Source organism: Octopus bimaculoides, chromosome 19, assembly GCF_046866305.1.
Source record: "Octopus bimaculoides isolate indiv1 chromosome 19, ASM4686630v1, whole genome shotgun sequence".
In the NCBI taxonomy this organism is placed as follows: Eukaryota; Metazoa; Mollusca; class Cephalopoda; order Octopoda; family Octopodidae; genus Octopus; species Octopus bimaculoides.
In genome coordinates, this window is record NC_142946.1 from 32,665,668 (window position 1) to 32,689,997 (window position 24,330).

General features: G+C 35.0%; 1 protein-coding gene across 1 annotated transcript in view; it reads left to right on the forward strand.

The window, feature by feature from the left end:
* Positions 1–24,330, forward strand: part of LOC106876507 (disks large homolog 1) — a 750,485-nt gene that overhangs the window by 214,684 nt on the left and 511,471 nt on the right. The window lies entirely within an intron of this gene.

A 24,330-nucleotide genomic window follows, 5' to 3' on the forward strand; every position in this document is an offset into this window, starting at 1 on the left:
TTGAAGAAGTATTGTAACTGTGTAGAGTGGATGGAACTATTCTAAGCATGTACCTGTGGATCAGAGAACAATATTTGGAAGAGTGCACATGTTCTTGATGATGTAGGTGATCTTGGATTTGTGTGGTTCTTTCATTAGCTCTGATTGGAGGCCCCTCAGTGTCAGGAGGATTGTAAATAATGGTTTATTTGCCACAGGGGCATCAGATAAAAGAGACATTACAAAGACAATTTACAATTTGTATGAGGTTTTACAATGGAAGAATATGCTCATGAAATTAATGTGCAAGTGGTTGAGTACTCCACAGACACATGTACCCTTAATGTAGTTCTGAGGAAGATTCAGCATGACACAGAATGTGACAAGGCTGACCCTTAGGTACTACTCATTTTTTGCCAGCTGAGTGGACTGGAGCAATGTGAAATAGTGTTTTGCTCAGGGACACAATGTTCCACTGGGAATTGATCCCACTACATTATGATTGTGATCTGAATACCCTTACCACTAAGCCATGTGCAAACAGCAAGCTTAACAACAACACCACCACCACCACCACCACCATTATCATCACTACTACACCACAACCACCGCTATTGTACCAGCATCACCACCTTAAGAGTATGCTATTATATTAGTACCTTATCCTCACTACTCTATCAGCCCAAGATCATTTCTACTATACTACTACCACCACCTCCATACCACTACTACCACATCACAAATACTATACCACCACCAAATCGCCATTACAAAACCACCTCCAGCACCACCCTGTTATACAACTATCATCACATTCCACTGTTGCCACACTGCAAATATATAATACATATCCCCCTCATAAAATTATGTCAGTAATAAAGTGGACAGCTGGAAATTGGATCTCTTTATTGGTTTCAGTTTTATTACTGAATAATAGATGTGGTGGTGGGTGTGGTGATGGTAGTGGTGTTAGGTCACCTTCGTTGAGGTGTTAGATCACCTTGGTTGTGGTAGTGGTAGTGGTGGTGGTTGTGGTAGAGGTTAGGTCATGTTGGCAGTGGAAGTTTTTATAGAGTTGCAAGACAAGAGACAGTGGCATTGACCATTACAGTACTTTCCATGCTGGTCAGTTTGATGTGGTTGATGCCTTTAGAGAGATATTTTGAAAGAGAGAGAGATGGAGAGAGAAAGAATTCCAGATGACTGTAATTGGTGATGGTCAACTGTTTAATGGGTATTTCATGAGATGCAATGAATAAGAGTTTGCTGTGAGTAAATCCTGGTGAGGGTGATATTCAGTATTAGCTAGTTCAGACAAGCAGAGGCTGTTGTAGTAGATGTGAGAGAGAGAGAGAGAGAGAGAGAGAAAGGAAACAGTCTTTGCAAATTAACACTGCAGTTAATTGGCTTCCTTATAGTTTAGGATATTCATGTGTGTATGTTTGTGTGGGAATCCCTGAATCCCTTATGTATCAGTACTCCCGTATGTGTCCCTCTTGAGCATCGTGGAGGGCCAGCAACATATCTTTGCTCGAGTATCTTCCTTCTCTGAACAGACAGATTCATACCTGTCAAACTTCTGACATTGTGGTCACCATGGAAGATAACCAAAGACTGAGGGCTAAGTATTTGTGGCAACTTTCAGTGTTTTAGTTGCATGTTGGATATATGTAGAGACCATGAAGTGCAGGACAACTATTTTGATAGATTTAATAGTCGAGTGTTTCTTGAAAAGTACTTGTTTGTGATGGTCTCCTTACAGGACATTTTTGATGGTTCTTGTCAAAGAAGTTGTTTGTTTAGATATCTAAGTTTGTATGTGTACAGAAGATGATGGAGGTGTGATGGTTGGTCTTGTAAAGGAATGAATGTGGAAATCATTAATGTAGAAAATATTAAAGACATAAGTAACCCTTAACTTACACCTGAGCTGATTGAATGTGACATAAAGAAAATCCTATGAGTGTGGTGATGGTTTGACTGAAAATCTCTAATCCAAAAGGTGTTAGATAGTTGGGTCAGTAGTTTGGTAACATGGCACAGTGGTTCACATGTTGTGACTCATTTAATTGTTTTGATAATGTTCTCTTGAGGTATTGAAGCGATAATGACTTAGTTCTGGCATTCTGTGCCTGTGTACTTATAGCTGTGTATTGAACGACCTGATCTTTAGTTCTATAAATGTTATGAAGAATATACCTGAGAGGGTGGTGCCAGTCACTCACTTAACTTGATCAAGGGGTAGTTGTAATTACTTTGAAGAGTTGTTAGTTTGGAACTGACGGAGATCCAACTGCTTAGTTGTGGGAGTGTTTGTATGGTAGGTATATTACAGTATGATGTATGGTCAGTTTTGTGGTTGTGTGATATGTCTGTTTTGTGAAGTAATTATGTGAAGTAATTATGTGAAGTAGTTGTGTGGTAAAATATGTGTCGTTGTTGTATGGTGGTTGTGTAGTGATATGAACTGATGTAGCTGTCATGTATTACAATGTATGTTACTTTGATCAGTCAATGATCAGATAATATGGTTGGGTTGGGCTGTCTGGTAAAAACTGGATTTAGAGGTGAAAAGAGAGGTTAAAAGTAATTGCAAAGTTAGCTTATTTGATTATAGTTGTGGTGATGGTGCTGCAGCTGATCGGTATGTGGTCGCGCAGGGTTGTGGTGCATGATGGTGGTGACAGTGAATGTCGGAGGTGGTAAAGGCCCATTACTTGCTCCAGTTTGCTGAACTGAAAATAAGATTTCACTCCTCCTTCATGGTTGAATGGTGATCAGAATGAAGGGCATCCACCTATAAAAAAACTATTATTTTAGCTACAAAAAAAGCCAAAATGGCTGCATGAAAAACTACAGTAGCACATGCACACACACACACACACACACACACACACACACAGAGGCCCACATACACACACCTACACATACATGCACACACAGTTATGAGCATGTTTGTGCATTCACCTGTTTATTCTGAGAAAGCAAGTTTGTAAGACAAATTAGTCTGGTTTCTTCAGATTTAATGTTATCAAAAGACATAACACTATTTACATGATAAGTCACCTTGTTTTACTTACTTGTTCTATATATGTATGTGTGATATGTTAAAGAGAGTTTGAAGTTTCAAATATAGCTGATCACTTGTAAGACCAGATCAATTTGTGTGTCAATCAGTACTTTCCTTGCTCTCTCTTCCCTTACTTCTCTCTCACTCTCAACATTCACTTGTTTTCAATTGCACTTCCTCTCTCATCTTTGCCCACACATGCTCCTTACATGAACCAAGAATAAGTAAGAGACTGGAAGTAGAGTGTAGAGGTAGTTTTAAATAGTGTTTCGCCTCGTATAATATTTCTAAGACAAAATCATGTTAAGGGCTTTTGTTTTGATTGTTATTCTGGTCTTATGGGAGGTCAAGGTCTTTAGTTTCCATAATCAACAATAAATATGTTGGGAGGAAAACAAAAACATTAGTTGATAGATATCATTACTATTTTAAAATTCCTGGCAAATATTAGAGATAATAATAGATCTGTTTCAGTCTTATGACTTCATTAGCAAAGATGTAAGGAAATAGATTTGATTAGAAATTGAGCAATTCTTTTATAAAGAATGGTGTTTAAAATAGTGTTGACTTATTTAATACGCAGAACACTGTAGTGTTGAAGGTGTCTAAACCTATGATTAACAACCAAAAAGAGACACACTGTGATCAACTTAATATATTTCACACTCTATTATACATGCTGTCTGTTTTATCTTCAGTATTTGATTTTTGGCTGCAGCAATGTCTGTTTTCACTTGTGTAGTATACCATAATGTATTTGATATTAAAGGAATCTCGGTTTGTTTTCTCTCTATGTCAGTAAGTAAATGTTACCAGTTCTATAGATTTAGGTAAACTGTGAATGATTTAAAGACTGAAGGATTAGAAATCACAACAGAAGAGAGATGTGCAGTGTTCATTCTTTATGCTCCAAGGAACTGGTGTTCTATTTATGACAAGTAGTGGCTCTGTCATGTTGCCCAAGGATTGAGGTTTTGAATTCCCTTGTATTACATTCTTAGTAAGGAAGCTTAATTCTACTTTAAGCCTACTGGGTGTAAAAACAAAGTGCTTTTCATTTCTATCAGAATTCAAAAGTTATTGCAATTGAAAGGTGTCAGCCATTGTATTGTTATGAAATTGGAAAATATTCTGACCAAGATTAAAACTAGTTTGCCAGCATTATGATGAAAATATTACATCTTGTAATTTTGCTATCACATGAAAGCTTATCTCCAAATTGGAAGCTCACCAAAGTTTGCAGGAGGGTGGTACTACAGTGAAAGATAAAGAAGATAATTGGTAAATGACTGAATGAGTGAAGATTTAAATCCTGGATTGAAATCTCTTTAAGAAAAGTTAACTAATGCTGCACCTCTTCTCGTTAATGTTCTTTTTATGGAGATTTTGTAAAGGTGGCTTATAATTTAATTGAGCTAGGATTCAAGAGGATAGAATCAATATTGGACTTTTTCACCCAGTTCTTTTAAAGACTAAACTGCTTTAGTATGGAGTAATTATGTAGTTGATTCCTAGTTTGGTTTATTCATGCCCCATTGACTTGTCTTCAGTTTGTTTAGTTTTTCTTTTCTAGAAATACTTGCTAATTTTCGTTATTTTGGAGAAATTGTTTAATGAAATAAATTGAGCTTACTGTCAGTAACTAATGGTTATATTTTAAACCTAAAATCAATTTAATTAAATCTAAATGCCTCTCTTCAACTCAATGCTACCTTCTTCACCATTAAATAAATGGTTATCTTGTATATTTCAGTTGTTTTGCTTCAGATTTATTCTTTGTTACATGACACCATTTTTCAGAGTAATGAATGTTTTGGCTAGCTGTGTGTGTGTGTGTGTGTGTGTGCGTGCATGCAAGTTTTTCCCAAAAAATGTTAGTCTATTTCTATAGCAGTGTATGGAGGTGTGATAATGTAGTGTACCTGTGTGTGCATGTTGGTTTCAGTCACTGGACAGTGGCTATGTTAGAGTATTACTTTCTAGATTATTTCATATCCATACCAGTACTTGCTTCTGTCTGGTACTTACTTTATTGATCTTTATTCATTGAATGACTAAATTACATTTTGATGAAAAGGAATGTAGTTTGACATACCGTTTCACATGCGTGTTTGTGTATGCACACACACACACACAGACATAATTGATATACTTTGTATATTACACATATACTGAATGTTATATACCAGATGTCACTGTTACATATACTATTTTATTCTAGTCCTCCTCTTCTATATCTGCTACTGACTATACATACATTCTTTGTTGCAAATCTGCTACAGAGTATCTCTACTCTCTGCTATTGACTATGCATACTCTTTCATTCTTAGATTTGCTACACATTCTCTATACTCCTATTGTGCTGAATCTTGCAGGAACAACCTGCAAGAATACCATATAAAGACAGAAAGAACCATACACATACACACAAACATACATTTAATATGTGTATAATATATATGCATATATATATATATATATATGATGATGATATATATATATATATATATATATATATATATATATATATATATATATATATATATATATATATATATATATATGTGTGTGTGTGTGTATGTATGTACGGAGCATAAAAGGGATAAGTTATCCTGGCAGATACTGTATTATCTCCCAAATTGGTTTAGATGCCAGCTAATCACAACAGTCCGATATATAGTACTCAAGCTTAGAATTACTGGTACTGGTAAACTTCATTATTTACAATGGACAGATAGATGTCCTCACTTCGTTTGCTGTTAGCACAACTTTTTGGTTGATGTACTTTCCAGCTTTCATCTGGTGTTCTGATGGAATTCCGAACCCAACCCTTTATTTGACTAATAGAGTACTCCGTTCTCATTCCTAAGGTATTCTATTTTGCAGTTATTTTTTTTCTGTTGATATCATTCCCAGGTGATATCATTTCCAGGCAAGGACTTGGGGAAATAATATCAACAGAGATAATGTCAGCAAAAAAGAATACCTTAGGAATGAGAACTGAGTACCCCCATTCGTCAAAGGGGTTCGAAATTACACCAGAACACCTGATGAAGGCTGGAGGGTACATTAGCCAAAACATTGTGGTAACAACAAATAAGATGAGGACATTGTAAATAATGTAATAATTCCTCATCTCAAAAATATAGATCGGTAAACTTCACTCCGGAACTGCAAATATTCAGCAGAGTATTTAATAGCATTGATGATGAAGAGGAGAATGGAAATTTTATGCACATCCCAAAATTTCTTTATTTAAAAGTTTTCTACAGCTTATACATCTGACCTATATATGTTTTGACTGCAGCGACTACACATTGCTTTGTATGCAACTGTTCATTTTAGTCATTGCAATTTCAAGGGCCCACCACTCTCCTTGTTTTCAACATTCTATATATGTATCATCATCATCATTTAATGTCCTCCTTCCATGTTGTCATGGGTTAAATGGTTTGACAGGAGTTGGCCAGGCAGGAACCTGTGCCATGCTTCTGTACCTGTTTTGGCATGGCTTCTATGGCTGGATGCCTTTCTTAACACCAACCACTCCATAAAGTGGGTTGAGTGCCTTTTACATGGCACTTGCACTGGTGAGGTCAGTTTTGGCATGGTTTTTACAGCTGGATGTCCTTCCAAATGTGAACCACTTTATTGTGTGGACTGGGTGCTTTTTAAGTGGTACTTGCACTGGCAGCGTCACCAAGTAACTTTGCAAGACAAGGAGTCTTTGAGAGGAGAGGGAGCATTGGAAGAGGTGATCATGTGACAGAGAGTCAGAAAGATTTCTTGCTACAGAGGAGATCCAAAGTTACCCAGCTAGGAAGAGAAAGAGAGCGAGAGTTATATATATATATAATTATTAATTTAATATATAAATTGCTGTAAATTGCTTTTTTCCATGCTGGCTACCTGATAATTATCATTAGTGTGATTTTTCTGTGCTGGTAAGGGTTGGATGGTTTGACCAGCGCAGAGCTGGAAAGCAGGAAAATTGCACCAGGTTCCAGTCTGATTTGGCATGGCTTCTACAGCTGGATGCCCTTCCTAACACCAACCACTTTACAGAGTGTGCCAGATATTTTTTATGTGCTATTGGCATAAGCACTTTTATGCGACACGAGCACGTATGCTTTTTATATGGCACCAGCACAGGGCTCTTACAGGCCTATCCTCTCCACCAGGGGGAGCAGCATTAACACTTCTGCTGTGGAAGACAGGTTTTCTTGAGTACACCAAGGTACCAGATATCACGGTTCTTTGTTATCTCCTGTGTGTCTTATATCTCATATGTATCTATATTTAGTATATACATATATATATATATCTATATCTATATCTCTCTTTCTCTCTCTCTCTCTCTCTCTCTCTCTCTCTCTCTATATATATATATATATATATATATATATATATATATATATATATATATATATATATATAGATATATATATATTTTGTAAGAGTGATACGGTTGGTGGGAAAAGTTGAAGCTATATTTGTAGGGTGTAAACATTTATAATGGTTATAAAACTTTACAGATTGTATGGTTCATAGAATGGCCAGTTAAGGGCTGGAGATAAACAGCCAGACATATCATTATTTAGATTACTTATCTTTGCTCTGTGTGTGTGTTAATCTGTGACAAATCTGGCTACAGTTGTGTTAGATGCCATCACCCATGTCACTATATACTGCTATGCTCCCTGAACTTGACCACTACATTATACAAAGTGCTGCTAGAACTATTGATATATACAACTATTGCTGTGTGTGTGGGTGTGAAATTCAGATTAAGTGATCTTCTGAGAGCAAGAGATCACTTAGTGACCGAGGTGTCACTAAGGTCTCATAGCTGTCTGTAGATACCATTCCTCTTTGTGGCAGCTGCCAACCTGTATGAATTCATGTTAATTCTAAACTGGCAATATTGTTGTCGTGCATATGTCAGCGTTAAATTTCTGGTGTATTATTTTGAAGTTGACAAATGGTTGCAAATATTTTTGGTAAAAGCTTTTAGCTTTAATAATCCAATGAGCTGTGTGCCATTATTTTCATGATGTGCTGAGCACTTTTTGCAGTTACTTTACTTAAGCTGTCTTCTGTATTCTTCAGTTTTAAACAGAAATGGATTGTTTTTCATATTTTATTCTTCGAATATTATGTAAAATAGTGATTATGCAAGCATGACTGTATTTGTGCTTGTGAGTGTGTATAATATCAGCTATACAGCTGCCGTTGTGCATGTATACGGCAATATGTACAGACATACAACTCAGTTTGGTAATTGTCTTATATTATACAGATTTCTATAGGTACAAGAATTGAGGTTTTGTAACAATGATGCCTTTCTTGAGTAAGATGGTTGGAATAAATATGAACTCCCTGTTGGGAGATTACTTTTTATTCCCCCACCCATTATGACAGGGGCCACCAGTTGTGGAATGGTGTGAAGTTCATTAGCTAAATCATCATATTACTGGTAGCACTTTATGTATTTGGGAATGAGGTGGAGTAGATTATGTAATTCATTATGTAACTGGCATGTTGTTATACACCCCCCCATCCTCCAGTCCATGGTTTGTACTTTATTTTATCAGACCCCAGTATTTGACTGGTATTTCTATTTTTGTCAACCTCCATTTTGGTTGGGACTTATAAACCTCAGTATTTGACTGGTACTTTATTTTATCATCCTCGAGAAGTATTGACACTAACAAATGAAATCCTGCTCTCTCCCAGACATCAAATTGTGAAAATGTCTAAATCATTTCTATTTGAATATTCCTACTGCTGAAAGACCCTCCCTGAGTTGTTAGAAATAACTGCTAAATCTTCCTCAAATCATACCATCGTAAATAAAGGAAGTTGGACAGTGTAGCTGTAGATATACAAGCATTCAGGATGGTCATGGCTGGAACAAATTTAATGAATAAGCCTGCTTGATGAGAGTTAAATACCAGCAACCACAACATAAACTTGATATTACTTACATCACAAAAGCAGTTCTTGCCTCACTTACATAGGTGTGATGGGAAAAAATAGTCATTGCTTCAGAGCTTTTACAAAATTCTTTTTTTTTTTTGTTTTTTTTTTGAGGCTTTTTCTTCATTCTTTTTCTGATTTCAGTTATTGAACTGTGACCAGTCTTTGAGCAGAAGTCCACTGTCTCCACTTCTGCCACCTTCAAGAGTTTCTAAGTTGATTATATCAGCCACAGCCTTTACTTGTAGGTCTAATACATGTTTGTTAGTGTCTATAAATAAATTGATGGAAATGGCAACATCTCTTGCCTGAAACTAACATCCAACCTTCAGAAGTTGAGCTTTTCTCACTGCATGCCTATAAATTTACCTGTACACATGCACACACACACACACATGCACTCACACACACAATGCATGTGTGTGTGTGTGTGTGTATGTGTGTATTTTAAATAAGTTGTATTTATCTATTTGATGTGTTGGATATATTATGTACATGGACTTGATTTTGAAATTCTTTTGAAAATGGTTTATATTTATTTATGTATTACCATTATTTTTTTTTTTTTTTCCACTCTGGTTTTGGGTTTGAATTAGATTAAAACTAATACAAAAATCTGCTAAATCCCTCCTGATGTGAAAAAAAAGATTTTTATTACCATTTCAAGATTCCTTATCAAATATGTTTGAACAATTCTGTAATTATTCACCAATTATGGTTAAAAGCAATGAAACTTGTGAAACAAAGATCAAAGTGTTTGTCTTTTATATGGATACAATTTTTAATATTTTTTTGCCTTTTTCTTAAAACCAATTTGATTGTTTTGTTTTTAAAATGGTTTTATCTGTATATAGCTATAATTTTGTTGCTTAAGTTTCTGTATAATAATGGTCAGCTGGATTAATATTTGAAATGACACCCATTCATCATGCTGTGACAATTTTAAAGAACTTCAGTATAAGTGGTGTATAAATTATGTGTGTGTGTGTGTGTACCTAATGCACACACACACACAAACACACACACACACACACACACACACTCATGTAAATGTATCAAATCTCAGCACATCTAATTTTTTCAAATGAATACCTATTGATTTCAGTGTTAATTTATAATGCGTATATACTTGCACGACAACCTGAATGTTATAAACTGATTGCGATACTCCAAATCTACTTTCTAAAATCTAATATTTTGTTATAGTGAAATCCTATATTTGCCATCTCAGACTCACTTATGTTCTTCATACTTTGTATTTTTTTTTATATATTATTTAATATATTTTACAAATTTTGTATGTCTGGTGATTGTATGTCATTGACTCTCTATTTCTTGCTGTATATGGAAACCTTATATTCACTGAGGTGTCTCATTTTTCAAGTGTCTCTGTACAGCTAGGAGCCATTTTGAGTTTTTGTAGCTATTTTAGCAGACAACATGAGAAATTGCTCTCCTCTGGTGCTGATTCCTGGACATTTATCAACTTCCTGCCTTCGATTCTCTTCTTCACCTCAGTTACCTAAGTAGCAACACTTCACTGGTACCTCTCCATTTTTTTTATTCTGCTACACCCTCACACTAGTAACTCGTGCCTTTTTATTTTCTCAGAATCGGTATGTTTTCCTTCAGACTTCTTTCTTTTTCATATGGTCTTGGTTGAGTTTGTCATGCTTGTAGCTAGAGTTTTTACAATGTATCCACAGAATTCTGTACCAAAAATTAATTCTAAAGAAATAAACCTGCGAATATTTTTCCCCACCCAACTTAATGAAGTTTAGCTGTGTCATAAAAGGCAAAAAAGAAAAGAAAAAATAAACTCAAATAGCAATCAAATGCAAAAAAATAAAAGAAAAGAAACAAAAAACTACTTAATGTTATCTAATGGTTTTCCTTCCTGTTGGTTATTTTAATGGCTAAAGTAATTTTAATGGGTTGTTTAATGGTCTGAAATGTTATGCTATAGTTAGATACTTTGCACTGAAACTAAATGGTAAACTGTAGTGTTATTAGCAACAATAAGATATTTATAATATGTCCTTTAGTTAGTTCTTCCTGTCAACACACAAACATTCTCTGCTGACAAATCTTAAAACATTTTCCTCTTTCTACTCATTGAAATATCTCTTGGTTTCTCCTCATTAATACCAGTAATTAATTACAGTTCCTAATGTATAGCAGATATACAGATAAATACATACATTGTGTGTGTAATATATATATATATATATATATATATATATATATATATATATATATATATATATATATATATATATATATATATATATATGGATTTTGTTAGGAATTTTGTTATGTTTTTTAACTGATTCTCTCTGAGTTTATTCTTGGTGCAGTACTCTGTTGATATTCTTGTTGGAATTTCATTTTGTTTGAAAAAATATTATTTTTTGTTGGATTATTATTATTATTATTATTATTATTATTATTATTATTATTTTATCTACTTTTCGTTTACATATCACTCTGTTAGTCAGACCAGCACCTCACAAATTTTTTGATTCTTCACATTTCTGGTTTCCCACTCCAGAACAACTGCCTGAGACCTGAGACATTTCTGAACTCAATCACCTTCTGATTAACAATAGCAACAACTGCACATTTACAAAATAAACAAAAAAAAACAAAAGAAAGAAAAACAAAACAAACGTCTGATCTGCTGCTTCTCACTTAGCTTTTTTTTTTTTTTTATAATTTCTAGTTCTCGTTGGTTGAACATGCTTTTGGCTTGATATATATGGCTTTCCTAATTTCTTCAGTTCTTATATACCTGTCTGTGTGTGTATGTGTGTGTGGAAACAAAGAATGATGTGTTTCCCAATTTTGAAACTGCCTTCAAGAAGTTTTGGTATCAAAGTATTGGCTGTTGCCTGTTTTAGAAGTAACTGATTTTGCTGTTAGTTAGTGTCTATGGCTGATCTGTATGTGGCCTGCACACACACATACACACTCACAAACACATACACTTGCATGTATGCACATGCTCTTACACATATATATGTACACATGTTCTTAACTCACATACACAAACATACACACTCACCCTTACACTTAATCTCTTTTTGCACAAATGCACGTATACATTTGCACTACCACATATACATGCAAAACATACACATATCATATTAATATGTAATAAATTGATAATTGTAGTATATGCATACACATACACACACAGCAGCAACAAACAGCCATACACAACAGTATATACAAGCACATGCACATATGCACCCAGATATATATGCTTACATATATTTACACATAATGTGCATATACATGTACATCAACATCATCTTCATCTTAACATTGTGTTCACATCTTGGCATCAATTCATTGGATCACAGCTTTCTTTCATTCTGTACTGAAATACATATCCACACACACACACACACACACACACACACACACACACACACACACACAAACACACACACTTAACATTGTGTATTCACAAAACCAATGACGGCACCTCTGTGTCATTGTGACAAATAGCAACTAAATCTCCCTCATACAGCACACACGTTAGCATGGCTTTTCATGGGAAAGTATTTAAGGCAAGATTTTTATGGCCACATACTTTTCCCATTGCCAACCCTTGACTAAGAGGTTTCTTTTATTGCAGAGTAATTTGAAAGTGCAGAGCTAATGGACAGCTTAGTTGATGGTAATGTCCACAACCACCTCTTGTTGTAGCCAAGTCATAAATGGTGGCATTACTGTTTGTAACCATAACCCAGTATAGATTGTAATCCTTTACAGTGACATACAAGCACATACAGATGTGTACACATTCACACACATGACAGGCTTCTTTCAGTTTCCATAGACCAAATCCTCTCAAGGCTATAGTCAACTTGGGGATGTAGTAGAAGACATTTGTCAAAAGCACTGCACAGTAGGGACTGAACCCAGACCTACATGGTTACGAAGTGACCTTCTTAACCACAAAACCATGCATATCCCTATCATTATGTGTGTTTAGTTGCTAAATTTTTGGCAATCTCAAGTGTCCATCAGATGGTGACTTTTCTTATTACACACACCTCTTGCCCACTTTCTACAACCCCAATATGGTAGCTGAGAGTGGATTTTGTTGAACATTTAAAATTCTCAAAACACATCATACCAACAACACTTTGCCCACACATGGTCTTCATCTCAAATTCTATGAAGCTGGCTATCATGTAGGAGCCAACTGTACCTTGGAAAGAACACATGGAGGAGACTCGTGTTGAACTCCAAATACCAGAAGCTGGTAGAGCAGAGTAGAAATTGAGGCTGGTGGAGTTACTTTGAGTCAGTTTAAGTAGGTTACTGAAAGTTTGTTGGGCAATCATTTTGCAGAGCTCTTACTAAGCTTAGAGTCAGTGGTGCAGGCCATAGAGAAAGCCACTAGATAGTTTGGATAAAGAAGGCAGTCCCATGGGCTTGCTGCTTACTGGGATGTAAGCCAGGGCTTGATAAATGCTTGCTAGATCAGTTAGGTAGGGGGTCTGATGTTGAAAGGATTGTTTTTCATCTTACATCCCAGAGCATCTGTAAGTTGTATCTTAAAATCATACAGACAGACACACACATCCTGAGATAAATTCATTATATACATACTCTAACTTAGAGGGAATGAATACTTAAATGAGTTTTATACATGTTGTGTGTATGTGTGTGTATATATATATATATATATATATATATATATATATATATGAGAGATGCAGAAAATGTAACAGGTATTTTTAATCTTTATATAGCATATACACATTTGCACAACAGCATCAGTCACCTTATGGAACAACATTTGGCTTTCAAACAATGTGCATATGTTAAATAAAACTTAAAAATATCAATTGATTTTTCTGTATTCTTTATTTCTGTGTAACACGGCTTGAATTCTGCTCACTAGGTTATCCAGTTATACAGAAGTCACCTGACAGTAAATCAAAATTCCATAAATACTTCGATTTTATTTATTCATTCCAATTATGAAAGTTTAATAATCGAATGCTGTGAGTTAAAAATCACTGTTTTTGTTTCTCAACATTTGTCTGTTTATTAGCAAAGTCTCATTCAGTTGTTAAACATATATAAAACTTGGACTTTAATAGGTTGATTTACTGTCAGGTGACTTTTGGCCAACCTTGTATAATGGTTATTTTCAAACTGTAATATAGGCTTGGTGTGTGTGACTGTTTACTGAGCTCAAATGTTTTGGTGACATCTCATGTCTTCCAGCACACTTTTAAACTGTGTGTGTGTTCTATTCAAGCTGAAATACATTCCCTGTTGTGTTATTGATAGTGAAGTAAAGTATGATCATCATTAACATCATAACTTATTCTATTATTAGACATGTTTACACATTTTAATGTTCAGTTTGTATTTTTGAAGAAATGGTGTTCTAGAAATTTGGGATAACATGAAGAGAGGGAGAGAGCAAGGGACAGAAGTGGGGGAGGTTAAGGAGTTGTAGGGCTGAGAGAATATTTGGGCTATGTGCAAAATGGGATACAGTGTAAGGGTACTGAAAGGAGGAGGAGGAAGAGTAGTTATGAAGTGATTTGACCAAATTACAGGTGAAAATGGTCTAGTAGTGGCAACAGTAACAGCAAATAAGGTGAGAAGAGCAAACATAGGTATAGTAGTAGTAAATGATGCCAAGAAAGGACACAGCTTATTAGAATAGTGTGTATTGATGATTGTGGATTTGTTCATCAGATAAAGGAATTGGTGGAGTAGGATCAGTGTTGTGCAGCATGCTAAGGATTCTGCCAGCTCACCACTTTCTTTATAATAATAAGAACAATTTTCAATGATGTAGTAGCAGGAAGAAGGACAATATGTGACCTTTTCTCAGGGTCTCTGTAAGTGGTTATTAGAAAGGAGAAAAATATCCTCAAACCAGAGAATATTTTCAAAAGAACTGATTTCACTATAGATACCCAAGGGTCAGTTGGTACAGTCAAGCATGATTTGGTTTCTAACATAGATATACAAGGCCATGACTTTAGAGGGTGGTGGCTGGGTACAGTTGATATAATTGACTCCATTATGTGGTTGCTCCTTCATTTTATTGACCCCTGGGAGGATGAAAAGTAAACTGGACCTTGATGGGATTTGAAGTCAGAACATAGAGGGATGTAATTAAGTGCTGCTTGACATTGTCTGGTACTCACTGTGTTTCTGTCACTATTTGATGATGTGTGATGTTCATGCATTTGTCTATGGTAATTAACGATGTAAGTGGAGTAAGAGCATGCAACAGCTAGGACTTGACATACATGTACCTTATGCTATCTTTTTCCTGTAGCACTTTCAGAAAAATAATTCTGATATTGATACAAAACCAGAAATCTGAAGTAGAGGAAAATATATTGATCTTCCATTGTTTTACTGGTATTCATCCAATATATCCTGGGAGAGAGAGAAAGACAGGCTCAACTGTGACAAGATTTGAAGCCAGTAATAATAATAATAATAACTTTCTTTCAAATCTTAGCACAGTGCCAGCAATTTTAAGGAGAGGGAGTAAGTTGATTACATCAGCCCCAGTGCTTGACTGGTACTTTATTGATCTGAAAAGGTTGAAAGCAATGTTGACCTTGGGAGGATTTGAACTCGGGGACATAAATAACTGGAAGAAATTCCACTTAGCATTTTGTCTGATGTACTAACAGTTTTGTCAGCTCACTACTGGTTTCAAATTTTGGTACAGGGCCAGTAGTTTTTGAGGGGAGAGGAAGCTAATTACACCAATCCTAGTACTTGACTAGTTCTTATTCTATCAATCCTGGAAACATGAAAAGCAAAGTCAACCTCGGCAGAATTTGAACTCCAAATGTTGACAGATGAAATGCTACTAAGAACAATAATTTATGCCCAAAGCTGGCAATTTTTCTTGAGGGGGTAGTTTAGTCATTTACATTGACCCCAGTACTTGACTTGTGCTCTGTTTTATCAACCTCAGAATGAACTTGGTAGGATTGAACTGGAGTGTAGAGCCATAGCTAAATACTGCAAGTTCACTTCCCTAATGATCCTGCTAACCCACCATCTTAATAGTAATAATAATCCTTAGCACAAGGCCTGAAATTTTGGGGGAGGGGACTAGTCAATTATATTGACCCCAGTATGCAACTGGTACTTATTTCATCAACCCCAAAAAGATAAAAAGCAAAGTTGACCTTGGCAGGATTTGAATTCAGAATGTAGCAACAGGCAAAATACCACTAAGCATTTTGGCCAGTGTGCTAATGATTCTGCCAGCTCACTGCCTTATAATATTATTAATAATAATAATCATTTGTACTATAGTCACAAATTCCAAAAATTTTGGGAGAGGGTACTAGTTGATTACATTAACCACAGTACTTGACTGGTACTTAATTTATCAACCTTGAAAGAATGAAAGACAAAGTTGACCATGACAAAATTTGAACTCAGAATGTAATGGATGAAATTCTAAGCATTTTGTCTGGCATGCAAACAATTCTGCCAGCTCACTGCTTTAATAATAATAATAATAATTTTTAACTTAAACACAGTTCCAAACAGAGTAATAGACCCCAGGATCTGATTGGTACTTAATTTTATGGACAAGATAGTATATTACATAAATTTATAGAGTCCTTGGTTGGTGATTCTTTTGGTAATGAAAATAAATCTTTGGTAAAACAAGAACATTTTATGATGTTGTGTATCAAAACCTATTTCTTAGATTTCGTCATAATTTTGGTGAGTGCATTCTTAGCAGATTCCTTTCAAAGAAAACCAACAATTGTTATGAATATCAATTATTCTTTAATCTTAACTCAATAATATTTATTCTTCAATATTTCTGAGATTAGTGTTTCATCCTTGAAGCATTTCTTTGAGGTATTTTTCCCTACTTCTCAGCATTTATATATTTGTCCATTTATATTTCTTCTCAGTGTGGAAATAGCTTTTAGTCACCTGATCTTGCCTCACTCCATTATTTTCTTCTGTTCTTTATTGATTCTCAAAGCCATTTATCATATTTTGATATTCACCATTTAATTACCATCTGCAGACTTTTCTTGAAACTTGGCTGTCACCAATAAATTATGCCTTTCTCTTGACATTTCTTCTCTTATTATCTCTCGGGTATTAGCGTCTTCAATAATCCACTGAATTTGGTTTTGCTGCCTGTCAAACTCTTAATCCACAACTGTCTGCAATTATTGGAAAATTAGTTGTTGTGGTCTTGGTGACGGTTGTGGTAATGATAGTGATAGAGTGGGGACAATCATGGTGATGACACTAGTGGTAGTCATGGCAATTATGACAGTAGTAGTTGTAGTAGTAAAGGTTATTTTGAATTTTAAAATTTCTCATCCCAGTTTTACCTGATGGTCCATAACTTGTCTATGATGGTGACTCTATGGTGAACATAACAAATGAGAGAATATGACTTAGTGTTTGATTCGTTATGCAACAACACAAGGTGCAACATTTGTATTGCTAGAGATGCAGGTGCATACATCTCTGTTAAGAAATCTACAGAAATAGAGAAGTCTGCTACACTTCTAGTATCAGTACACTATTCCTCACCCATGGCTAAACATGAACCAGTGAGGAAGTCTCTACATGGTTGCTTACTCTGCCAGAAAAAGTAACCAAATTTGCTCAAATGATACTCTACCATCTTAAAACAAGAAGGCATTATTGGACAATATAGACTGTTTTGTGGGTTTGCTTTATCTTTGGTATGAAACAAATAACCTGATGAAATGCATCAACTTCTCCACTGGAACCCAATCTTACCATTAATGGTGTCTATTAACCAGTTTCACCGTCTCAAGATCTCATATATACATTCTAATACTAAAAACTACCCGATTTTACCACTGATAAATAAATTATAGCATTTGTTTATATAGCAGTCTGGCCACATGTTTGAGCATCTCATTTATGCATCTTCATGGTTGAAATCAAATGTCAGTTTGTTGTTATGAGTTCAAATATAATGTTGGTATCTCATATATGTGTATTTGTGAAGTGGAACATGAACTGGGGAGGAATAGTAAGCACTTCTTTTGAGAAATGATCTCGGGCTAGCAACCCATTATGAGTAGAAAGATTTTACTTCTGTCATTTTAACACCATAAAACTGGTGCTAAGCTCTGCTCCTTAGAAATTAGTTGGTGCTAAGGGACATTTATATTAACTTACAAACTTTATTTGCCATCAGAAATTTTCAAACAAGATTTTATACTTGGCACTGTCTCAGGCAACTATTGACGTAGGAAGCCATGTTTGCAGTGGTCGTGGGTGTCAGTGTCAGAATGGGAGGTCATGCAGGCTGTGGGAACTCATGTTGGTTGATGACATAAAATAATAAACAGATAGCCTATCTATAGAGCACCTGCCAAAATCTGATCACAACACAAGCACTTATCAAAGAAACCATAAGGGTTCATTTATCAACTTGATTACACAAGGACTACTTAAACACTACCCTACCTCTTCACTTGACGTGTATTCATCTTGTTTAACCCTTCAAATAACTGTCAACTGTTATCAACTTTTCTTCCATCATACAGACCCATCACTAACCAATTTTAATAAAGTATTTGTATTTAAGAGAAAATCTCAACTGAAATCTTATTACATAATAAATGGTGGCCTAAGATTTTATCAGCTTTAAGTTCCTTCATATTGCCAGTTTAATTATCAATACTTCTAAATATCAGTCCATGTAATTGGTTATTGTAGTCGTGTGTTGGTGTTTAGCTTCAGATCAGCTCTGGATGCAGCAAATTGATAATCAGACAAGTTCCATGTATGACCAACATTTCCTTTTCTCGTGTATTTTGTATTTAGGACTACATAATGTGGCTTCTTGTGAAACCTCATGATTTGAGGGTAAGTCAGTTGTTATTTCTTTCCACCATGTAGGGATTCCAAAAAGGAGTTGTTTGTATATCTCAAGATGTTGTGATCTCATTGGTCTTTAGGCAGATCTTTGTTCTACTCTGTGTCCAATCAGTTTTCTTTAATGATTAAAATATTGCAATCATAGCATTGTCTTCAGATCACAATTCTTTTTCAAACAAAATACAGGGTTTTTCTCTTTTCACTGTTTTACATTCATTTCAATATGTTAACATGTAGTGGTTTATCTATTGTAGCAGTAGATGCTTTAGCTATTAGAGCATCTATGTTAACATGGGTGGGGGTGTTATCAGTTGAAACAAGTTTGTTTATATGTGGCAGTGAGTGGTTTATCCATTGGAGTATCCTTCATAACATGTGGTAGTTTGGTTTATCAGTGAGAACAGCAATGTTAACATGTAGCAGTGTGGTTTATCAATTAGAGCAGGTGGTTCATTTTTGAAGCAGTTGTTTCCCCTGTTTAACATGTGAAGGGGTGGCATAAATTGTCTACCCAGTTGTTTCTGCAATTGGGGAGATAGAGTCCCTGTTTTCCACTAATCAGTCATTTGTACACATTCCTTCATACATATATACACATTAGTGTATAATACGCACACTTGTGTACACTCATATCACATGCACACACACATTTAGGCATGTGCACACAAATATACATGCATGCATACACAGACCTATGTACACATGCATGTATAGTCACACACATACACAGCACACACTCTCTCTCTTTCTCTCTCTCTCTCTCTTACACACTGCTGGTTTCAAGGCATTGATTATCTACTTTGTAAGCTTTAATGATCTTCATTATAAGCCTTGTTATTTTTCCATACCTTAAACTACTTTAGAAGGTTTTGTAAATATTTGCTTATTATCCTTAATTATATTTTTAAATACACTACAGAATTCTAACTTCTACTAGTTTTTAACTTCTTAATTAATCACTCAAATTAATAATATTTCTCTGTAATACAATCCAAGTTTAAATTATATATTTATATACATATATCAATATAAAAAAATGCAACCCAATTTAATATATACAGACATATATTTAGATAAGAAATGCAATAGTTAAAACTTGAGAGTTTTTAAATCATTATAAATGTTTAATTTTACTGAGTATTTTAAACTGTTTTTATTGTGCCTTTATAAAAAAAATCCGTTTTGAAATATTTTTTTTTTTCCTTACAACTCTTGCTCCTACGATATCAGTCTCTGTCAAAAATGAAGAGTCTTTATAATCTGTTGTAAGAAGTAACACTAATTGCTTGCTGCCACCTGTTTTTATTCTCCAGACACTGATGGTTGTAATGTCTCTTAGTTTCAATATAAATCATTAAACATACCTGATGCAGTTCTCATTTATAAATAGTACCTGTCTTATGCTTTAAATTCTTTAAGTTTTCTTTGATAAATTCTGACAATATTCCATTTTATTTCTGGTTTTTATTGAAATGAAAATTATTTTGTAACCTAAGTTTTTGTTTTATTTTGTGTATACATGTATAAGTGTATCTGTGTGTAAGTGTGGTGTATTGTCTGTCTGTGTGTGTGTGTGTGTGTGTATTGTATGTGTAGGTACATAAAATGGTATGGTGGTATCTGATATGGTTGGTGCTTGACAAAATGTTATGGTAGTATGTGATGTATTGATGTATGAAATGAAGTGTTACATAGAATGGTGTATACTACTTCTCATCAATACTCTACTAACAATCTGTAAAACTATGTCCTCTCTTTTCTGTTCTACACTTACTCTGATGGTCTGTACTTCAACGAATGCATTTACTGAATCCTACCAACACTATCTCTACATTTCATTTATATCTTCTCTTTTCACCTCTTTCATGCCTCTCATCGTAATTACTACCTCTAGTTTGTCCAAGAACACAGCAACCTCTGGAGGGTTAGTGCCATGATAAAATACATCTAATGCCCACTGTAAAGTGTGGATTCAGCCATGTGGTTCACTTAGAAGAGAAGTCATTTTGAATAAGAACTGACTTGGATTTCTATGACCCATCCATGAAAAGCAGGTGCAAAAAATAATACACCTTTTCCTATTTTTTCTCAGTGCTGCCACTAACTTCTGACAATCCAAGCTAACCAGTAACTGCACTAACCTCACCCTAATTCGATCTACCATATTTTAACGTGTATAAGGAACCCTTTTTTTGTCAAAAATTAGGTTAAAAAATATGGGAGTTTCTAATACATGGATAGTATTATAATCCCTTACAAAACTTTTTTTTCCAAATTTTAAGCCCAAAACATTAGGGGGTTCCATATACACAAGAGTTCTTTAGACATGTTAAAATATGGTCAATCCCTCCTGCATACACTAGATGTATGCTATGTACATACCTTGTAATGCAACTTAACAATTGAGCAACCAAACCCCCTAAAATTACACTCTACTGTGTTGGAAAATGAATGGTATACTAAATGATGGTGTCCTAGGTGCACTGTGCCTAGAGCAAAATGAACAAAAAAATCATTGGATTGTCATAGCTAAAAACTTTAATAATAATCTACTCAATCATAGCTGACCTGGAACTAAAAGAAAAAACAATTTAAACGGTTGAAACTATTTAGTAACCCCCGAGTCCCAGTCCAGGAAGGGTTAAACAGATTCCTAACTCTTGATCTAGAAAGGGCTAAGCAGCCCTCTAATTCCTAATCTTAAGCTAACTCACACAAAACATATTTTCCTGCTTCTTAAAACAGAAGCTGGGGCACCTGCAGTCAAGTTTCATGAGATAGGATATGACCAGTTAAACACTAGTGTATCCAACCTATAACCCCACCCCAAATCATTGGTCAAATGTTCTATAATTAATATTGATTTCAAATTTTTGTGCAAGGCCAGCAATTTCAGGGATGTGGGTTAGTCAATTGCATCAACCCCAGTGTTCAACTGGTACTTATTTTATCTAATTCGAAAGGATGAAAGGCAAAGTCAAATCTTGGTGGAATTTGAACTTTAAATGTAATAACAGACAAAATGCCACTAAGCATTTTGCCCCGCATTCTAATGATTCTACCAGCTTGCCACCTCATGTTCTTCACCATTAACTGAATTTTTTTTCTAAACACACACACATACGAAGGAGTAAGATATATTAATTATTTGTTTGACTTTGTTTCATGGTTAATATTTGAATAAAGCTGAATTTTCCGTAGTTAATGTTAAGAGAGATCTCTAACAAATATTCCTTAGTTATTTCATTGGTCTTATTGTTTAGTACCCATTCTATCTTTTATCATTGCATAGTGTATCTCTGTCTTTTAATGTATTCTTTCTTGTTGTTTATCCCTATGTCAGCCTTGGTCCTGAAAACCTGAGACCAATCCTGTTCCTGATATGATCTGTCTTTTATTCAAATAGTGCATCTAAGATTACATTAAGCTGCTACCATCCATTTCTCACCAACACCCTGGGTCCCCAGTGCTGACACATTGGCTGCCCCGGATGTGATAGCATGAACAAATAAACATCCAATAGTATCTATATGGTTTCTTGTTTGGTTTCCTCAGTTTTCTGGTTTGGCTACCTTGGCAGAGCAACTACCCTCCTTCTTTTGGAGCTGAGCATGGGATCATCTTTGGCAGTGTATTGGTTGAGAGGACCACTAGGAAATAAAGAAAAAAGAAGAAAGATTACATTATCCAATGTTTCCATCATTTCTAAGAAAGTCAGCTGAAATGTAAGATCTTGCTGCAGTTTTTTGCAGATCGAGTGTAGATCCTCCGTTATTAGCTCAAATCTTTCATGGTTGATTATGTATAGCCCCTGCTATTCCCTACATGCCTATTATAATTGGTTAAACATCTTGATGTTGTCTGCAGATCCATCATCTTAGAATATCATTATATGGCTCTGTTGCATTCTGAACCATCTTCTGCAGTGTTGTTATAAAGCAACTCTGTGTACATGTAGCATAATTGTTACATGGCCATTTTGTCCACATGTAGCATAGATTTATAAGATAATTTTGTGCACATGTATGTTCGGTATTAACATGAGACTTGAAAATAAAGCAGCAAGTTGGCAGAATTGTTTGTATTGCATGCATGCTCAGCAGCATATCATCTGCCTTTATGTTCTCAGTTCAAATTTTGCGATGGTCAACTTTGCCTTTCATCCTCTCAAGGTTGATGAAATAAGTACCAGCCAAGCATGGTGGGAGGGACGCAGTTATTGACCATCCCTGCCATCCCACCTCACAAAAATTTTAGGTTTTATACCTAAGGTAGAAAGGATTACAAAACCTGAAAATGGTTAATGCTGCCTGGAGGATGAGAGTAAGTTTCATGACTTATATTGGTAGATCAGGTATATTATATTGTTAATGGGAGAGTGGAACAGACATTATTATATTCTAAAGAAAATTCATAAAACTGAATTAGATTGTGTCTTTTGAAGATTTTTGTCTCCTCCTGTCACATGAAATTTGGTTTAATTTCAAGAACTCTTTTTTTCACTGATGTAGAATTTGTTTTAGGGCGTGTGTTTTATTTTTGTCTCTTATGCTTGCTTTATTTGCATTTTATTGATAATTTGTGGCTTGTTATAAAAAGGTGTATATAGTAGTGATGTTGAAAAACAGAATGTTTCATGGTCAATGTCCACCTGGTGCCTTATAGCTTGTTGTTTGTACACCTGGTATCTTGTAGTTAGTTATTAGTATACTTTGTGTCTTTTTGTTACAGCTGGTGTCTTGCAGTTGTTTGTACATCTGTGTCATATTAGTTACATTGTGTCTTCTCGGTAGTTACTAGTACACCTGGTGTCATGTCAATAGTTATTATTACAACTGGTGTTTTGCAGTTAATTGAGTTGCTTTGTATCATTAGTTATTAATGCACCTGATGTATTAGAGTTCGTTGTGAGTTCTCTTCGTGTGTTGTAGTGAGTTGTGAGTACATAATTTGTTTTGTTGCTTCTCTAACTTGAGAGAAGAAACCTTATCAGACCAATGCAAAGGACAGTTAAAATGTAATAATTACATTGAAATGTAAATTACATAATTAGAGCTACTATTTATTGAGTTTTAATTTTTAAATTGAATTACTGTAGCAGAAATTATATAAAATTATACTGGAGTTAATTACTGTAACTAAGGTAACAATTTAGTGTGGTTGGGGTTGGTGAGGTGGGTGCACACACAGTTTATCTGTGTCAGTATAGCACAATATTGTTACTTGGTGTCAGTATGGTTCACTACTGTTGTCTTCTGTTAGTTTTAGATACTGCTGCTACCTAGTGTAAATATGAATCACTGCTGTCACATGGTGTGGGTGTTAAGGTTATTCACTGTTTAAGGTGGTGGTGGTGAACAGAACATTGCTAAATATGATGTTCTAAACTC